Genomic DNA, 21,227 nt, shown 5'->3' on the forward strand with positions numbered 1-21,227 from the left:
ATAACATTTGCACATAGGATGTGAATTGCTAATCAGACCACACACATTTAAGTGTTTGCTGTAAGCACTGATGAACATATAACTTTGTTCAGAAGTATGAATGTATGTTTTCGGGCCTTAATAAAAAAAATTATTAACTTCAAGGGAATCCCCCGATCGTTAATACCCTGCTGAGGTAAAAAAGCAGTTACAAATTTCAAAGATCGCCACCACAGAGAAGCTGTCTGTGTGCTCTTGTGTTTATTCGTCAGCATCTGCCTTTCAGATTGAAACATACAGATCATTGCATTTGCGAATGGCCTAACATGAGAACTACTAAACGTCAAGAGACAGAAAGCAAACAATTGTTCAAGGTGTGGGACACAAAACATTCTAGCACTGCAAAGTTTTATCAATTTCAACAGAACAAAAATTAAAAATAAACAACAGATTAATAATTGGTTTAGAACTTTGTTTTTCTTGTCCTAATTAAAGGCTTCAAGCTATAATAACTTAAATTGGTAGATTAATCAACTAAAGCTTTAGTTAATTTATCAGCAGTGGGAAAAGTTTTGTGAGGGCAAATCTTAATAGGATGGACAGTTTGTTAAGTGAATGGTGATTTATTTATCCAGGTTAGTTTAAGTTCTTGTCTGTTATACCATCGGGGATAAAGATAAAATAACAAGTGTCAAAACAACAAGAGGTAGCTTGTACTTATTACATTGTAAGTCATCTTTACTTTCTTTCAGTATTTTAAAGGTACCTACATCAAGGTTTTGGAAATGTACAGATGTATTTCAGCTTTATTATGAATAGGTAAAAGCAAATGTTTAATGAACAAAAATTATTTAGTTATCTGGAGACCCATTATTGTCTTTACATGCTCAAAATGTACCACATCATGATTGTTGCAACCATGGCACATCTTCAGACACAGTGCGGAAGCTCTATATACACAAAAAAGTAATGAAGAAAAAAAAATTAAGGAATTTGTCCTTAATACAGGCATTGCAACCACCCACCTTGTAAATAGATCAAAAAAATGAAACAGTATTGCTGTTTTTCAAGTTGCTAGTTGCAGAGGAACAAATACTTACCAATCCAAATGAAAGTAAGGGTACCAGATTATTCACATGCTTGATAAATTTATCACATGATAGCAGGGTCATTTGAAGCGTTCATCACATGGAACTCACAAAAAACTGCCTATTTATCCCAAAGCAATATGGGAGGCAATTCTAGAGATGTAAGAGAATTCTAATGAAAACAGGAGAGGAAATTGCCTGTTTGGGCTTATTTGTCACATTTATGGAATGGAAATCAATGCAGCGAATATGATTCGTATTTACTGATAAGTTTCTTTCAGTCTGCAGATGATATGTAGTTGATTACAGTTTTCCCTCATCTGCATTGTGTTTCCTTTGCATTGAAATCAATGGGGTGGAATAATGTAATGACATTATATGTCTGCATCCGCAGTGGATAGCAAGACGAACAAAGTGGAATTTCCTCCCATCACATGTCAAGGAGATAAATAACTATACAACTTTTAGAAGACATCTGAAGGCAGCCCTTTATTGGGAAGGTTTTAATGTTTGGTGCTTTATTATGTTTTTATGTGTATTGGAAGCTGCCCAGAGTGGCTGGGGCAACCCAGCCAGATAGGCAGGGTATAAATAATAAAACTGTTATTATTATTATGTAGTGTTTGACATATGGTGAGCTGCAGCCGAAGAGAAACAGTGCTGCATGCGATGATTACAGGGCAGAGTGGAAAATGATGCCTTCTTACATCACCCCCTGACACACATACTTTAACAACCTTTCTATGGATTGAATGTTTGGAAGTTGTAACCATAATTTTAGAGCAGTAGAACATTGTGAGGATTTCCCTTTAACTTAATCATTTATCATAAAGAATAGACAGTATCCTTTCATATTTCTCTTGGGGGACAGCTGTATGTTCAACACTTCTCAGTCTACCAAATATGACAGAGTCTACAGATCCAAATACTTTTTGGTTATACAATGGTACCTCGGGTTACAGAGCTTCAGGTTACAGACACTTCAGGTTACAAACTCTGCTAACCCAGAAATAGTACCTCAGGTTAAGAACTTTGCTTCAGGATGAGAACAGAAACCACGCGGTGGCAGCGGGAGGCCCCATTAGCTAAAGTGGTACCTCAGGTTAAGAACAGTTTCAGGTTAAAAATGGACCTCCAGAACGAATTAAGTTCTTAACCCAAGGTACCACTGTACAGTCAAGAGACTTAAACACTATATCTCTGGTGGCCTTTGAAAGCTGAGAGGTATACTTTTTGGACTGACCCTGACTGTAGTTTATTTTAAATATTTTTAATATCTTGCTTTTAAATTGTTGCAACTTGCCCTGGCACCTCATGGGGAAGGGCAAGCGACAGATCATTATCACCATCAGGTGTTGAAGATTTGGGTTTTGCTGCCTTGGTTACATATGACACTGTGGTGAAATGTGAATCTCCCCCCCCCCTTCTTTAAATGTAATGATGGTTCATATTACCTACAGCTATAGTGAATGGTTGCCCTATAATAAAATGCAGCTCTTAAGAGGTGGGGTTATTTCTCTCTTGGCTGTTTTGCTCATGATATGTTAATTATAACTGGAAGGGAATATTCAGTCATCAATAAATCAATGATGCTTCCAAGGGTAGCTGCTTCCAGGCTACCTGTTCTGTGCAGAAATTGATTACCCTCACACAGTGTGAAATTCCATTTCCAGGGTCTTCCATAAATATCAGCCCTTTGAAGAAGGGTCCAACTCCATGCCCTTAACTCTGTACAAAGAGGCTGCAAGCCAGCTGTCTGAATCTGTCCTACAAAAGGGTTGACCAGCGCTGCAGATGTTCCTAGAACATTAAGGAAGGTTGGATATTCTACTAATGGTTAGAAGGAGTGCCATAGGCATGTAACCAAAATGGCACTATCCATGCACAAGAGATAAGCATCAGCATGTCTGAGGAAAACTCGGTATTTTGGGGGGCAGGGGCAGAATGGGAGGGTTTGGGTGGGAACCATAATGGGTTTCAGGACTGGCCAGTGAGCACTGAGAATGCTAAGGGAGCATGGAATGCTGACTGGCTGTTGGAGGGGGAGAGATGGAAATCCAGTAGGGAGGGCAAATAGAATGGAGTGTGCTTAGAAAGGGTGTGGCTGGCTGGCACCCTGAACAGGAGCGCTCCACACTGCAATATTTCACTTGCTCCTTTTCTAGGTTTTGGCTTTGTGGCAGATTCTTTCAACCATGATGGCTTGCAATGGTTGTCCCGTACCTGCTGTGACTCAGGCTGCCGCAACACCATTCTTCTTTATTGCTCTTTCCTCCTGATGTTTATTTCTATTCAGACAGATTGTCAAAGGATGCCATTTCCGAACGAAATCTCTTACGGCAGCAGAAATCACAAAGAGTCTTGCAGTGCTTTGAAAGACCCACAGATTATATAATGTGGCGTACACATTTGCCCACATATCAGATGCACCAAAGCTCATTTGTTTTGTTTGTTTTATTCATTACATTTTTATCAAGTCAGCCCCCTGGGAGGTTTGCAGCCTATGCCACAATAGATTTGTCCAAGGTGTTGCATGACTCTTGGTTGTTTTTTCAGTTCCAAGAAGAAAGTTGAGACCAAGTCTCAGGGCTGGCTTTTCCTTTTCAGGAGCTGGATATTTCAGTCAGGAGTGCCAGTGAATGAGTGAAGGCAGAAACAATTGTCACCCTCTGCTTGGAAAAACAAGTGCTTGTTATAATGGAATGCTGAATGCCTCAAGAGCTAGACAAGTGGCTGAGTTAAAAAAAAAAAAAGGCAGCAGCAAATTCTTACGTAACACTGTACACATATTTCCCTTGGTAATAAATTATAGGTCTAAAAGTACAGCCACACTTTTCTGTATGGAGGGCGCAGGGGGGAACCCACAGACTTAAATCAGAACTACATCCAAATGATCTTTCCCAGTAAGGCTCTGTAAGACTTGAACGGGTGAGCTGAGTAACCAGGGAGACTCCCAACATCTTATTCTCTGTGCCACAAAAGGCGGCTTGCCATAAAGGGAAGCTACAAGTCCATCAAGCTAGTTAGCTGCTGCTTTTGAGCACCACTGGGGCAGCTGGCCAATGAAGGTACTGCAGACACAGCCAGCCTTAAGTCTGCCACACTCAAGCTGATCCCTGTTGACTCAGCGGTTCATCAGTAACCCAGGGAATCATTTATGCTTTCCTTTGTACTGTAGCCATCTCAGAAGCTGCTTCTACTCATCATAGAGCAACTTGTTTCTCAGAAGACATTTTCTTGGCTGGAAATCTCCTGTCCCCACTTTTTTTGCTCATCTAGAGACAGAAGACCACTTTGTTGACTTTTCTCCAAATATTCTGCAAATCAGAGGTCCCGTACAACATCCAAGCTGGCAGGCGGTACTCAGAAGTGACATCCACAGTGTGATGATGCTGATACTAGTAAAAGAAGGGACAGGGCTAGGAAGAGATAGTGGAGGCCAGGCTTGTCTGGAGAGGTAAAGTGGTGCCCTGAGGGTAGAGCATGGTGGTCACTCTTTATAGGTGGGGGCCCCAAGGGACCCCTGGACAGGAAGCTATGGCCTTTGCAGGGTAAAGAAACTACAGGGGCCCAGTTTTTATCAAAGCCACACCCCTAAAAAAGATTCCCACCCACACAACCTCGTACTTTCCAGGTGAAGGGTGGCAATTTTTCAGTGGAAGCCTGGAGCCATCTCTCTCGGGGAATGACCATAGCTTAGTGGTACAGCATCTGCTTTGCACACAGAAGGTGATGGGGACTAAATCGTAGGTAATATTTAATTCTAGATACCCAACTGTGGGGGCAAAGAAATAGTCAGCTTACTGCCTGTATTCAAAGTGTGGGGCCAAACAGACTCTACGATGGGAGACACCCCTTAAAGACTTTAAATACACTGTTAAACCTTTTTCTACCTGTCTCTGCAATGATAAAACCACACACTGCAAAGTAAGTTTTGAAATGATTTACTTACATAATCCAAGATCTGCTGCATGTGTTATTCATTGCACCAGCAAAAGCAACACAGGTTCTTGGATATAAATACAGAAAAATAACTTCAGACCTGTGCCTGAAGCTGGGAGGTATTGTGAGGCACGTCCTCCTCCATGGCTTGCATCGTGAAGAAGAGAGTGAGGAAAGGAAGAGGGGGAAAAACCACTTCCTTCCTCACAGAGATAAGGAGGCATGACCCCACTGAGCCTACTCTAGCAGTTAGGACTCTGTGGTCCTTAACCCCTTCATATACTAACTAGCAAATCATGCACACTTATGTTGGACCGCAAATCTTCCACAGAAGATCCCAGTTTCAATCTCTGTTGTCTCCAGGTACAGCTGGGAAAAGCTCCTGCCTGAAACCCTGGAGAGCTACTGACAGGTGGAGTGGACAATAAAGAGCAAGGTGGACAGATGGTCTGATGATAAGGCAGCTTCCTATGTTCCTAGAAGCCCCCCCCCCCAATGAAGCTAGCCCAAGATTGGTGACAATGGGTGGGAACTACTACAGGCCTGTGATAGACTGATGTTGACTGAAACATAAGGTTTAATAGACTGGAATAGAGCCTTCTTCATCAGATGCAAGCTGCTTTTGATGATGTGAGCTCAAGCCTACATAAGCTCGAGCCATAATACATGTATCAGTCTTGGTGCCAAAGGACCGTTTCCCTTATAACAGCCTAACACTCTTCTGGAATTCATGAAAACATGAGACACCACAAGCTGCTCTTACTCCCACTTTCCATGAGGATGAAACCACAAAAAACATTATGTCAGGCAAACTCTGAGTTGAGTCAACAGAGATTATATATTTAGTTACATTTGTACATTCTTCTTTTTTAAAAAAAAATGTACAACCTGAGATTGTGGGATACAGCGACAAGTACATCTGAAATATGAATATTAAGTGTAATACTATGTCATACCACATTTGCCAAGAAGATGTAGGCAAAGTTTAGAGGTAAAGGAGGGGGGTGACTGTGTCGAGCCAAGGAAACAGCCGCTGGAATGCTGCAGAAATAACACTTCCCATGGTAAAAAGGTCTGGGGATGAATGCAGGAAATAATAAAGCATGGGTGTGGGGTGTCCTTTTTTAAATGTTGTTAAACCAGAAATAAACTCTTACTTGTCAGATTGCACACGGGTTAAGAAACAGTCACCAGAGATAGTTCAGTCGGAAAAGCATGAGACTCTTAATCTCAGGATTGTGGATTTGAGTCCTACATTGGTCAAAAGATTCCCGACTCACAGGTGGTTAGACCAGATGGTCCTCATGGTCCCTTCCAACTCTACAATTCCATGGTTCTATGGTCACCCAGCTCCAGTGGTGGTTCCTTGGGGGTGGGAGTCCAAGGGTGTCCTTTCAGCATCCCAGCAGCATTGCACTCCTCAGAACAGGGGTGTGGGGACACAGCAACAGGGGAGCTCTAGTTTGGTGACAGTGGTCCTGCAGGGCCACAGCCCCAGAGCATCCCTGGCCTCACTGCCGTTGCCTCACCCATGCCCATTCATTAGCCACTGTTACCCAAGTCTCTGTGCATGCAGGCAGCCATAGAGATTGATGCTGGTGTAGTATCAGCATTAATCCATCCTGGATCAATTCATGACACCAGCACCATGTCGCATGTTAAGATGGCACACTGGGGCCAGAGTTGTGTCCCATCCAAAGTATTTGGACAGTCCAATTGGAAGTTAAGCACGTGTTTAAAAGTCAAAATGTTTTCCTGGATTATGCCCTCATTTTCCAGTATTGTGGCTCATTGAATCAGGCTACTAAGGCTTTCATTTTTTTTAGCATGTAATGTTGAAATGCTGTCTAAATGAAGGGAGTTATTAATACACCTGACCTAGTTTCACCGACTTAATTTCCATTTTCATCTGTTGGCAGGTATAGTAGATAGGTTAATTATCTTCCCACTGAGTTGATGGAAATGGTAGTTGAGATTTCAGAACGTTGACATGGGGAGTCTTGGCATTCGTATATATGGCATTGTGCTGCCTTACCTTCTCTGCAGATTACAAAATGAGGTACAGGAGAGCATAAGGGGAGCCTGCTGAATCAGGCCACTATCCCATCTAGTCCAACATCCTGTTCGCACAGTGGTCCACCAGAAACCCTTAGGAAGCTTACATGCAGGTCTTGAGCACAACAGCACTCTGTCTACCTGCAACTGATATCCAGATGCCCACTGCCTCTGAGAGTGGAGGTAGAACAAAGTACCAAAAGTACCCAAAGTCCTTTAGCTTTTTTGTGAAGCAGATACTTGCTTTGTTATACAGTGGTACCTCGGGTTACATACGCTTCAGGTTACATACGCTTCAGGTTACAGACTCCACTAACCCAGAAATAGTACCTTGGGTTAAGAACTTTGCTTCAGGATGAGAACAGAAATCGCGCGACAGCAGCGTAGCAGCAACAGGAGGCCCCATTAGCTAAAGAAGAAGAAGAAGAAGAGTTTGGATTTGATATCCCGCTTTATCACTACCCGAAGGAGTCTCAAAGTGGCTAACATTCTCCTTTTCCCTTCCTCCCCCACAACAAACACTCTGTGAGGTGAGTGGGGCTGAGAGACTTCAGAGAAGTGTGACTGGCCCAAGGTCACCCAGCAGCTGCATGCAGAGGAGTGGGGAATCGAACCCGGTTCACCAGATTACAAGACTACCGCTCTTAACCACTACACCACACTGGCTCTGAGGTAAAGTGGTACCTCAGATTAAGAACAGTTTCAGGTTAAGAATGGACCTCCGGAACGAATTAAGTTCTTAACCCGAGGTACCACTGTAGTAGTTTTTGGTGTATGTGACTGGTGCCACAATCCCCCTCCCCCCTCCCGATAGTTTATGCATATCACCTGGGGTCTGCAGACCACCAGTTGGGAAACAGTGCTGTAGGCAGTGGCAGAGCTTCATGCTCCTGCACTGGGGCGCGGAGAGCAGGCGGGGGCAGGACTGGCACGCGTCCTGGGGGTGTGGCGCGCCGCTTGCAGGGGTGGGGCGCCCAGCGTGGGGGGGGAGCCGCGATGGCACCCTGCCGTGATCATGCTGCCAGGGCCGGTGCACTCCCCCCGCACTCCTCTTCCTTCGCCAGTGGCTGTGGGCACTGCACATTTAGAAAATAATCCAGTGCATGCTGAACTGTTCTGTGCACTGGATTTTCCTGTGCTAAAACCCTGCATTCATAAATCACCACCGCCACCACTCCCCAAAATTAAGATGCATGCATAAGTGATTTCAGGATTGCATCCTTATTAAGCAAGGTTGTTGTTGTTTTTTTTACTTTGGTCATAAAGCTATATTCCAGCTAGGAAGACAGAATAAGCAAATCAGCTCTGTCCACTTATTATCAGTCACCTGAACCTTTCAGAGACATGACTAGTCCATGATGAAAGGCTTCAGTTCCATCAGTGCTCAATTTTCTCACACATCCTTTTTGCTTAAAAAAAAAAAGTCAGACAGAAAAAAGGAAATGCACAAATAACCAGAATGTTGAGGGAAATGAGACATCATCCTTTTCCCAGCATCTGGTTGCACATGAACAGAATAACAAGAGTTCCCAGGATTTGCTGATTTGACAGAAGTTGCATCCCCGTTAAAAAGAGACTTTTACCATTTGAGTGAAATAAGAAAAAACTGAGGTAGGAGATTTTCTGTGACAGGACCACAGATATGGAACTCCGTCCCATTCTGAAGCACGATTGCTGCCATCTTTGTCCACCTTTTGACAGGCGGTATTCAACTAACACATCCCACTGGCACAAGGACTTGCCCCAATGACCTCCACAAATCTGCTCCTGAGGGTTAGGGAAACCCCTAGAAAAACTGGAACACGAGGCCAGGGAACATTTTGTTGTGCAAGCAGGAATCCTTGCACTGATGGACCATTAATGGAGTCCGATGCAATTCAATGCCGATTCAAACAATGTTTACTCTCCCAGGCTTTTAGAGTGGACTGGTCGAATATATTCTATGGGATGTAGCTGCTATAATGTTGCTGAGGAAAGTTTTGGTGCTGATTGATATAATTTTGTCAGGGAAGGTATTGATAACTGTTGCAGCCTGCTGTTCTATATGGTGTCCTCCTGGGTAAATTGTGACATTTTAACTTTTGTTATAGTTTTCTTTACAAACTATTGTTACCTGCCTATGTTCACAAGCGTGAGGAGGGGAAAGATATCACTTATAAATCAAATAAATGAATAAACGAATAAGCAAACAAAAAGCAAACATTATTAAAAGAGGAGTGATTTAGGTGATTCCCAACTGTGTACAGGATGTAAGTAGTGTCAGATTATTCATGGAAGATGTTTCATAGCTTCCAGGGTATTTCAATACCAGGGGTGTTTCAAATAGTCGACAAAATGGAGAATTGATTTATAAAGTAGTCTACTTTGAAGAGAAAGCAATAAAACAAAAACAGATATTCTAATTGGGAAAGATCAAGAATAATTAGCTCCCTTGACATCTGGGTTTTTTCTTTCCTCCCTGGAATTCTTTGGCATTTTAAAAATGTGTCCAAAAAGTGAATCCTTATTATACTGCATACTGAAATTTATTAATGATTATGGAGAATTGCAAAATTGAAAACTTGCTAATAGTGCAATCCATGTGCAGTGGAACCTTGGTTTTCGAACGTAATCCATTCCGGCAGTCCGTTTGACTTCCAAAACATTCTAAAACCAAGGATCAAAGGGCTGTCAGCAAGTTCTATGGGGGAAATTGAGAAACGCATTCGAAAACAGAATAATTTACTTTCGGGGTTTTGGCATTTGGCTTCCAAAACATTTGGCAACTGAGACATTTGAAAACCAAGGTTTGACTGTATAGTTACTCTGATATAATGCTTACTGAATTCAAATGAGCTTATTCCAAAGTAAATGTTCATAGGATTACAGGCTAATGGAGCAATCCTATGCATGTTCACATTTTCCTGAAAGCAAAGTATGCATAGAATGATAGCCTAATGCTACAACCCTATCCACACTTTCCAAAGAGTAAGCCCCACTGAGCAGTTGGATTTAGGCATAGGATTGCATATTTGGGCTTACTTTACCTTCTGCCTGTCTCTTTCCAGGCACAGGTCCATACTTTAAAGCTCCATGTCTGAGCAGAAGATGGAAGGGCTCACAGCACTGGCACTCCAACAGATCCTGATCCCCCATTAGGTTTCTGTAGGGACACTCAGGTCCTTCAGAACTTCCAAGAAAAGCTACAGCTCTGACCCTTGGCTCTGAATGACTCAATCTGAATTCAAAACTGCTGACCAGGTAGATGACTAAAGGATGAGTCATCTTCCCACCTTTCTGGCCCATTCACAATAGTTATCCGATAACCATAACATAACCATCAGTGAACACAGGGACATGCCCAGGCAAGATCTGGGCACACATAAACCAGCCTTCCACAACCTGTCAGATTTTTTGAATACAACTCCCAGCATTCCAAGCCATTGGTCATGCTGATTGCGGCTGATGGGAGTTGGAGTTCAATAAACGTTTGGAGGGTACCACATTGAGAAAGGCTGCTATCGACTCACAGGGCGGCTGGGGTAGGAGTGAGACTCTTTGGGAGATCATCCAAACCCACCCCCAAATGCATGACAATGCAATACAGAAATATAGAACATGGAAAAAATGGTGAGGGGAAAACAACAACATTGTCCCTTGCTTTCCTGGCCGGAAAGCAAAACAATCAGCCTGGCTAACTTGGCCGTTGTCTGGTGACCCTAGAAGTACCCATGCATGGTGTTTGAAAAACATTAATACAAAGAAAATAGGGTTTTTTAAAAGAAGAAGAAGGAAAATAAATAAATCCAAGAATCCTTATTTGACCAGCTCTAAATTCCTCTCTCTGCTGAGGGCCAGAGCATGTCCCTTGTATTACTTAACTCCACTTAAGGGCTTAAGTGGTTTAAGAGGTTTGTAGGCCTCGTGCTAGCCTTCTGGACGCAGAGAAATATCAGCCCATAAACCTTTGCACTGTGTCTGGCAACTCAGAAATCTTTCATTAATGATGAAAAAATGGTTAGTGCGCTATAGGGCCTGATAATATCAGGCTGAAGCTGTGGTGCAATACAATGACATGTTGAGGAAGGCTGGGGAATTAAATCAGGGAGGAGGGGGAGAGATTTACATTACTGTTTTCCCAGAGTTAATCAGCTTTTCTGTTGAAGTCTGGCTTCGGTTTGCTGGACAGACATCTCCCTGGTTTCCTGCTGTAGTCAACAGAAACTATAGAGCTCTTACTTATAAAATGCCTGGAGGAAACTCAAGAGGAAAGAAAGCAATTGTTCCATTTAAGATTGCTTAAATGCCTACGGGGAACTCCTCCCTGTTTGAATAGGGCACTGCACTCCCTTGACTTTTATGGTACATAAACATGATGTGGAGATTTCATTTCAAAAAGGAGACTGGATTAAAGCTATTTCTTTGATTAGCATTCATTTCATTTCCCCCCAGTTTTTATGGAAACGCCAGCTGTGGTAGCTTCCCCAAACACTCAGACCATAACATGGGTGACAACACCTACTGTGTGTTTAATCCCGAGTGATCCAGTAAGTCTTGTTCTTGTAGGTTGCCCAAGTGTTGAGGAAGATAGACGAGTCAGTTTAGTCATAGAGCCCAGCATCCATATTCTAGAAAACTTCCACCTCTGCTGCAAGCAATCACAAAATATAAGGAAGTTCCTTCTCTCTCACAACAGGTGCACTTTTCGAACCCATCTGGTGCTCCGAGACTGGGTAATTATTGGGGTTTGCACATAAGGAGGGAGCAGCAGGGGCATGCTCTCGGCAGCAAGCAGCTATCTTCATGGGGACAGGGCAGGGTGAGACACAGGAGAGGTCAAGGGAGCTGTAGATTGGCAGCAATGATGGCCTGCACTTCCGTGCACACTTGCAAGATGCAGACACCAATACAGTGCTCCCCGGACCTCACTGCTGTCTCACACTGCCCCATCTACAGTCTCAGTGAATGCAATGGCGCCAGGAAGCTGCCTCTCATGCACTCCTGCTAGGATCCTGCTGTATCTCTTATTTTATGCAAGGAAATGCCGTGCCTTCCCAGAATCCTCTAGGTTCTGGTGTGCATGGCTGATGAGCAGGACCAGGGACTGGAATAATCTGTGCTTGGTGTAACTTGTGAATAAAGTTCACCCTCCCTGCTGCTCCTACAGTACAGTCACCTCAGGAACCAGGAAAGGTCCAGGTTGGCATTGTCTAGGTTGCAGAAGCATAGCTGTCAACTTACAGATTTGAAAATAAGGGACCAGCGGCCTCGAAAATAAGGGATCAGCAGCCAAAATAAGGGATTTTCAGAGCACAGGTGTGTTCAGCTTCTGAGCCCCTCCAAGCCAAAGGCAGAAAGCCCAGCCAGCAGCCAAATGAAGCCTCAAGTGGTGGGTCCCACAGCACAGCAACCCGGCAAAGGATGCAGCAAGGAAAACCACCATCACCTTTCCTCTGGGAAGCGCTGAGCAAAGGTGAGTCCGCAGGCAACGCGGCCGATTTGATCGGCACAAGGCATGCAAGCTCCACCCCCCAGTCGTTCTTAGAGTCCTTATTGGGTGAGCAACGCAGCCAAGCAACACAGCTGGAGCCTCCCTCCTCCCTGGCTGGCAGGGAGGGAGGGAGAGGAGCTGCTTCCTTTGAAACCCGGGAAATTTAAGGGACATCATCAATAAGGGACAGCAGCGGGACACGGTGCTGGGAAAAGGGACTTTCCCGCCAAATAAGGGGCGATTTGCAGCTATGTGCAGAAGACAAGGGGCATCTGGTTGGTTCCACGCATACATTGTGTAACAGGAGTCAGTGGAAGCTGTAGTACTCTTGAGCTATAAGACCCTTTATGCGTCTCAGTACAACTTGGCATGACAGAGCACTATTCTAGGCCAAGACAGTTCCTACTGTCTTGTTCCCATCCAAATTAAGTGGTATGTTCAGCTCAGTTGGACCCCAGCATCTGTTGCCAAACTTCCAGTCCCGTCCCCCCCCCGAATTTGCTGGCAATCCTATGACACGAGGTCGCTGGCTTTTATTTTCCAACAGTCACAGTTAGATGCCCACAGAGTAGGTCTGCGGCAAGAAGAAAGGACTTCTGTCCTACTCGAGCATAAAATGTGAGGATTCAGCTTGAAGCTTATCCCTCCCTCTCCTGGTGTGCCTTTCTCTTTCTCTTGCAGCCTTTTAGAACACTGTAGAGAAAGGTAAAAAGAAATAATACAATGTTATGGGGGTCACGTATCATATTAGTTGAAACTTATTTTAGCATATATATAAATATAGCTGGCAAACTATTTAATAGCATTACAGAGGAGTTTTGCTCCCCCCACCCAGATGTTGTTGAACTCTAGCTATCAAGAGCCCCAGCCAGCCCGACCAATGATCAGAAGCTGTAGTCCAGCAACATTGCAGGGAAGCACAGATTCCTCATCCAGATCTTACATACCAAAGCTCTGGATAGTCTGATTATTGATGTACCGTAAGTGCTTTCTTTCTTTCTTTCTTTCTTTCTTTCTTTCTTTCTTTCTTTCTTTCTTTCTTTCTTTTCGGTCCAATGAAGCCTTGGCTTGTTCTGTAGGGAAAAGTCCGGTGGTGAAAGAAAACATACAATAACATAGAATAAGAATAAGAATAATTTATTTATACCCCGACAGAATATTTAAAGCACAATAAAACATTAGATATTAAAATTCCCCAAACAGGGCTGCCTTCAGATGACTTCTAAAGTCAGATAGTTGTTTATTTCCTTGACATCTGGTAGGAGGGCATTCCACAGGGTGGACGCCACTACTGAGAAGGCCCTCTGCCTGGTTCCCTGTAACCTCACTTCTCACAGTGAGGAAACCGTCAGAAGGCCCTCGGAGCTGGACCTCAGTGTCTGGGCTGAACAATGGAGGTGGAGATGCTCCTTCAGGTATATGGAAATCCAATATGGAATCAATACAAAGGTGAATGAGATTTAACTCAAGCAGTGGTTGGTGAGGAAAGCTGCTTCTCTAGCAAAAGTGATGACTGCATGAGGAAGCTGAGATGGGGGATTTGAAAAGTGCATTGGGCTCCAGCACTACCTCTTACTTCAGAGGAGTGACAGAGGGTCCTTGCTACTTTTAGTCAGAGTTCAGACACCAAGCTCAACATTGGAACCCTCCACAGGAACCTTTACAGAGAGCAACCCATTTCTGCTTAGGGTTCTGCCATATCCTGTAACCAGGTAGCTTCATTCAGCTGGAATTCTGCACATGCCCCATGACTATATTTTTTTTTATTTTTTTTGCTTGATTCATAAGAATATCACAGTGGTGGACTGAGGAAGTGATAACGTGTGAGAGTCATTTAATAATACCCAGCTCATGTGAGTTACATCACCCAACTAATTCCAGAATCCAACACCACATCTAATGTAAACAGCACCCTTAATTCAGCAAACAATTCCCACTGGGAATAAATTATTATCAGCCAGGAAGCATTACTTACTGTTATGAAATCAAAGAATGCTTTTGCCTTTCTTGTGAAGTCCAAGCCCTTTGAGCAAGGCAAGGACCTATTGCTAACAGAATGTGCTCATCAAGTCAAGGACATCCTGTTTGCATTTCTTTAAGAACTTCCAGTATCACCCTCTATCTCCTCTGCCAACCGAACCTCCCCTTAATATTGCTGCAGGTGAGGCAGTGTGTTAGACTGCCACCTGCCATGTTGAGTCACTTCTGGCCAGTCTGTGTTTACAATACAGCATGGAGCAAGGCATCAGCCATTCTCAACTCTTTGCATATTGCATACTGCATACTGCAGACACTTTCCAAGTTCTGTCCAGCTAGATGTCTAGTGCAGTCAGAAGGCAGGAAGTTGAGGTTCTTGTAATTTTCAAAGGCCCCTTAAGAGATGACCTGTCTGGAGGCAGTGGTGTAGCATTGGAGGTGGGGAACACAGGAGCAGTTGCCCCAGGCGCAGAATTGTTAGGGTCACAAAATGTCAACACCTGGTACTGCCTCAATACAGCTGCATGCTTCAGTCACTGGATTCCATTGAAGAAGAGTCTGGATTTGATATCCCGCTTTATCACTACCCAAAGGAGTCTCAAAGCAGCTAACATTCTCCTTTCCCTTCCTCCCCCACAGCAAACACTCTGTGAGGTGAGTGGGGCTGAGAGACTTCAGAGAAGTATGACTGGCCCAAGGTCACCCAGCAGCTGCATGTGGAGGAGCGGGGAAGTGAACCCGGTTCACCAGATTACGAGTCTACCACTCTTTACCACTACACCACACTGGCTCTCCAATTGAGAATGAGAGAGGGAGAAAGAAAGAAAGAGAGACTGAAGACATCTGAGCCAAGTGTCCCCACGAATGTGGACTCATTGTCCAGGGTGTATGTCCTAATTAGTACTGACTCACACTAAGAGGCCGGATAATTCTGCTGCCTCTGTACATAAAAAGTGGTTGAATGCTCCTTTCACACCTGCCCCAAACTCACAACAAAATTACATACCTGCAGCTTCAGGAAACAAGGCCAAAGCTGAGAGAGAGGCAATGGGGAGCCTCTTTTGAGGGCTTGCACTCTGGAATCCCAGGAACTTTTCCTCATTTCACTTAACTTATTCCTCAAAGCACACTAGCAGTACTCTCTTGGCATTCTGCTTAGGAATGGCTGCCTTTGATTATTTAAATGAATTATAGCAAAGACGTCAGCTTAATGGCAGTCTGTCATTTGGCTGGAGTTTTCTTTGTGACAGGCTCTTTCCACATGTATCACCACCCAGATGTCGGATTGTGGTAGCTTCTGACTTATTACTGACCTAGACCAGACTCAAACCCACACGTGGAGATAAAAGGTTTCATTTTCCGTCGTCTAAGCCAGCCCTTGGTACTCTCACGGCTCCCCATTTCCCAGTGTTGCTAAAAACAGCCATCAGGATTTTTTAGCTAATCTAATAAATGCACAAGGAAAAGTGCAAAGAAAGAGCAGGAATTAGTATTCAAATTACATGTTACATCTTGGCTTCTGTCGACAACTTGGGTGAGGATTATGAGATTAGTTGGAGGGTAAGGGAGAAAACAGAACTCCTGCATCTAATCTTGACTATGAAAATAGTCATAGCAGCAGCTATGAACAAAATGGAAAAAGTAAATATGATCCATTAAGCAGAGGGATGGAAAATGTCCTCAAAGAAAATGTTGAGGAACTGTATTAGATTCCTTGCAGGTTTCAATAAGCAGAGCCAAATCTCACTCCCTGCTCCACCTTTTTCATTTTGTTTTTTGGAAAATTTCCTTGGCATCTGGATCCTCATCAAACTTGGAACAATGAGGATGTTAGGAAGACTGTGGTTTGGAATATGCAGACATTTAATCATACATTGATTTATAATAACAGCAAACTGCTCTCTCTGTCTGATGTTGCCAGGGTGCTCGGTATTTGAACCAAAAAACTTGCGGCGTGAGGATGGGACCTAGCCTGGGGAGCTACCTTGAACAAAGTGGTTCTCAAACCTCAGCGCTCTCTTCAGGCACAAACGTGTATACGAAGTATACAACATCAGCCTCTGTGTCTCACATGCGGTATGAAGCCTCCGGATTAGCTAGGCTCAGGGCCAGCCCTACCAATAGGCAGAGTGAAATGGCTGCCTCAGACAGCCAGTGCTGGTGGGTGGGGAGCAGCAGCAAGGTAGTGGAAGACAGAGCAATGTATGCCACATGGCCTGCCCTGCGACCCCTGACCTAGGCTGCTGCCCTCAAGAACAGCGGAAGAGGCTGCCAATCACCAGTGTTACAGTGAGGATCATTTGGCTGGCTTCTGCATGTAGAATAGAGAGTACACCATACAGTGGTACATCAGGTTAAGAACTTAATTCGTTCTGGAGGTCTGTTCTTAACCTGAAACTGTTCTTAACCTGAAGTACCACTTTAGCTATTGAGGCCTCCTGCTGCTGCCATGCTGCCAAAGCACGATTTCTGTTCTCATCCTGAAGCAAAGTTCTTAACCCGAGGTACTATTTCTGGGTTAGCGGAGTCTGTAACCTGAAGCGTATGTAACCCGAGGTATCACTGTATTTACCTTCATGTCAAGCAACAAAGTGTCTTAGGTCAGCTGCTATTGGAAGCATTTTACTGGCTGCCAATTAGCTGCTAGGCTATGTTCAAGGTGCTGGTTTGGGTGTAGCCTGGGACTAGCATACCTGAACAATTGGCGTACCCATTATATACTGAATTGGTAACCTGTGGGTGAGGACCTCCTGCAGATAACACCTTATCACGAGGTCTATTGTATACAATGGATGAATCAGTGCTCTGGCTCCTACCCTTTGGAATTCCCTATTTTTGCATGTTAGACAGGCATCACCTTTGCTGTCTTTTCAGTGCCTCCTAAGTTGAAGCCTTTTAAGTTGAAATCTTTTCCAGTCTGCATCTGTACAGAATTTATTTTTAAAAATTTAAATAAGTTTTTATTGTTTTATCACCTGATGTTTGCTATCCTGGTCTCCTTTAAGAGGAAGGATGGTATCTAAATTTAGTATATAATATCTACATTAAACACTCCTACTAACATGAATGGAAAACAATGGCCTATCCCAATGGTAACCAAACTGTTCTAGGGAACTCTAAGATTCACCAGGTGTTTCTCAGAGAGAAAATCCGTAAAAGCAGAAAAACCTCCCTGCTCAGTCACCACTCCTGATCTTCTTGTGCAATGCACCGCTCTGGGGCAGCGCTGGGTGTGTTCTAAGGCACACTCCCAGTTTGCAAGGAAGCAATGATGAGGCAGAAAAGCCCTGGCAAATCATCTTCATAAGCAGTCTGTGCTTTCTAGAAAATGCCCTAGAATTCTTTGCAGTGCACAGGGGTTCTTCAGCATGCAAGTGGATGTAGAGAGGATTCTCTGGCCTTGAAATGTCTGAGAGCCACTAGCCTATCCTATATGAAGTTTTACAGTTGGTAAACAGTGAATTGAACAGCCATGGCTGAAAGGAAACAGTGCAAGAAAGCCATTTCTTCTTGCCTCTGTGCTTCCCCTCCCTTATTCCCTAAGGGTTCTCACGCAGGTGCTTTCTAAAGGCACTTTTCTGTATGACTGCTTGGTATTAGATTCTAGACTAGGGAAAATGGAGGTGGCCCTAGAGACAGTACTTGCTCCTCTAGGTAAAGATAAAGGGACCCCTGACCATTAGGTCCAGTCGTGGCCGACTCTGGGGTTGCGGCGCTCATCTCGCTTTATTGGCCGAGGGAGCCGGTGTACAGCTTCCGGGTCATGTGGCAAGCATGACTAAGCCGCTTCTGGCGAACCAGAGCAGCGCACGGAAACGCTGTGTACCTTCCCGCCGGAGCTGTACCTATTTATCTACTTGCACTTTGACTTGCTCCTCTACCTGGCTGCATATTTATCTACTTGCACTTTGACTTGCTCCTCTACCTGGCTGCATCCCCAACCCCAGTTGTCAAGATGCGTTCATGTCTTGTCTTCTATGTGCAGAATAGCTGTTTTGGTTACCATGCATCCTGATCCTATACGTGTTTCCTCAAAGTCCCACTGAGTTTTCCTCAGCACATACACTTGTGCCTACATCCTGCTAAATTTTGGTGTTAGGTTTAAAAGGTTCAGGAAATGAATAAGAAGACTAGTGCAATAGGATACTGGTGTGCTTAAAAAAAATGCAGAGTTGATTAATATATTCTTATTTATTTATTTTTTCTTTTTCAGTTGTACAAAATAAAGGAAAGAAAAAGAAACAAAGAAAAAGTGCAATATAAGTTAATACATATATGGTTCTTATACAGTCAAACCTCGGTTGTCGAACGTAATCCGTTCCAGAAGACCGTTCAACTTCCAAAACGTTCAACAACTGAGATGCAGCTTCTGATTGGTTTGCTAGAGCTTCTTGCACTCAAGCGGAAGCCGCGTTGGACGTTCCGAGTTCCGAGCAACATTCGAAAACTGGGGCATTTACTTCCAGGTTTTCAGTGTTCAGGAACCGAAATGTTCAAAAATGGAGCCGTTCAAGAACCAAAGTTTGACTGTATATGCTTATACAAGGTGCTTTTTTCTGGAGAGACGCAGGAGTATGCATACCCCTAAACATTTTGTGAATCTAAGTTTGGCCTCATTTCAATATGAGTAGGAAAATGAGAGCACCCCTAAACATTTTTAGAAAAAAGCACTGCTTATTCATATATTATTAATAATAACCTACTATATTCTGTGTAAACACATTCCAAATTTCAATATATTTACCCAAAGTAAGTCTGCATCTACAAGCAATCTGTTCATATGTTGTGAGTGCTGTCATGTCTTCAATCCATTGATTAAAGAGGACCATAATTTTGTTCTTCCAGTTCATCAGTACAAGTCTCTTGGCTGCAGAGTTCATAGCTAGCGTCCATTTTCATTTTTCAGTTGTCAGCTTCCATTTAACAGTATATAATTCAGAATAATATTTTCCTCTGAATTTTTAAAGTTTTCCCATATAGTCATATTTATACAGTAAAACACTTTCTCCCAAAACTTAGAGAGAATAGGACACAGGATGGACCAGTGGTAGAATTGTTCTAGGTGTGGAGGCAGAATTCTCCACTGTCTGTTGTTTTGTTTAAGAGTAGCCATTGTAATGTAACTTAAGTTACTTATCTGTGTTCCAAAATTTGATTCCATTTTAATCCTGATCTACTCTGATATCTTTGGGTTTCTGTGTTATCCATGTTAGAAATTCTGTTCCTTTGGGAGTAAGCAGAGATTCTGAAGGAATTCATTTCTACTTGGGTCCAGTATTTATTATTACTGTGAATAAATATCACTAAGTGTTAACTCTTGGTCTACATCTGATGACCTTTGTCAATTCGGTGGGTTTAGTGACACCAAATCTTCAAACAAAATTAGTGCCGCTTCAAATGTCTTTGGATTCAGTCTCTTTTCCCATCTTCACACTTACAAGTCAGATTTGAAAGCAAAAGATGACTCTTCCCCCAATGTGGGAAAAGAACACACGTATCTTCCCCCCTTCAAACAGAAATATGTTGGGGGTGGCATGTGTGTCACTCATGCTCCCTTTCCTGTCATCTCTGGGGAAAGTCCAAACTCCAACACAAGACTAGAGATTTATCTTGCTTCTGTTGACTACAGTCTACCAGCATGCAAGTTTTCTCTGCTTGTATTAAAATGGAAATATGGAACGTTCAAAATCAATTTCCATATTACCATTTGCCAGACAGCCTCTATGCTCAGTGCTCCTCTTAGCTTTTCTATAATTCTGTGCAAATAGTGAAAAAAAGTTGCATGGGGCATGGAAGGCACACACATGGCGCAGTATCTCCCTTGCGGAAACAGGGATGGAATCCAAGAATCCAAACTCAGGATCCCACTGTTCATCTAAAATAGGATGCTTTGATTGAAAACAGATGGCATGTATTTTTCAGCGCAGCACTTTTAACTATATTTAAATTCTCTGCATTAATATGTGCTTATATCATGCCTATCTATGCATACATTGCCATACTATCTGTGCATATGTCCATAAATAGCTATGATACAAGCACATATTCATTTACATATATCATATGATATACAAATGTAATGGATAGACTGACAGATACTTAACTACAGCTGCACAGCTGAGATAGCTATCTACATACATAAACGCGCTATTCTTAACAGATATTTTAAGTCACGCGACACACCTTTTATCTTCTGTGTCGTACAGAGGATATTTGCATTGTTGGCAAAGCAGTTGATTGATGTGACTTCAGAGTAAAACTTCAGACTTAAAAGAGCTCTACATAAAAAGCTCTAATCTTGGTTTGTCCCAACAAATACATTGTTACCATTTTCCTTTCCTTATTCAGTAACAGTTAATCATGACATACAAACCAGCAAACATTACTGTATTCTTTTGCAGTTTGTTGTTAGCAGAGGTGCCACCTTCTCTGGAGGATCGAGGGACCAATGTACATGACGTCGCACAAAGTCAGAATGTCATGTGCAGGACCCTTTGAACATTGAGGGGGCCTGGCCCCCTAAAAAAAACTCCCCAAAGGTCAGGTTCATGTGCTTTTCCATACAGCATTCAGAAAAAGTTGCACATGCAGTAAAACTTAGTTTAGTTCCAAAGTGGTGTAAGTTCCTAATTAATTGGTATAGGAACTCAAGAATAGCTTGTAAGAGTTGAACTTCTCAGGTAGACTTAAGCAAGTTGGTTGTATGAGGCTGGTTA

Source organism: Podarcis bocagei, assembly GCF_964188305.1.
Source record: "Podarcis bocagei genome assembly, chromosome: 3".
NCBI lineage: Eukaryota > Metazoa > Chordata > Lepidosauria > Squamata > Lacertidae > Podarcis > Podarcis bocagei.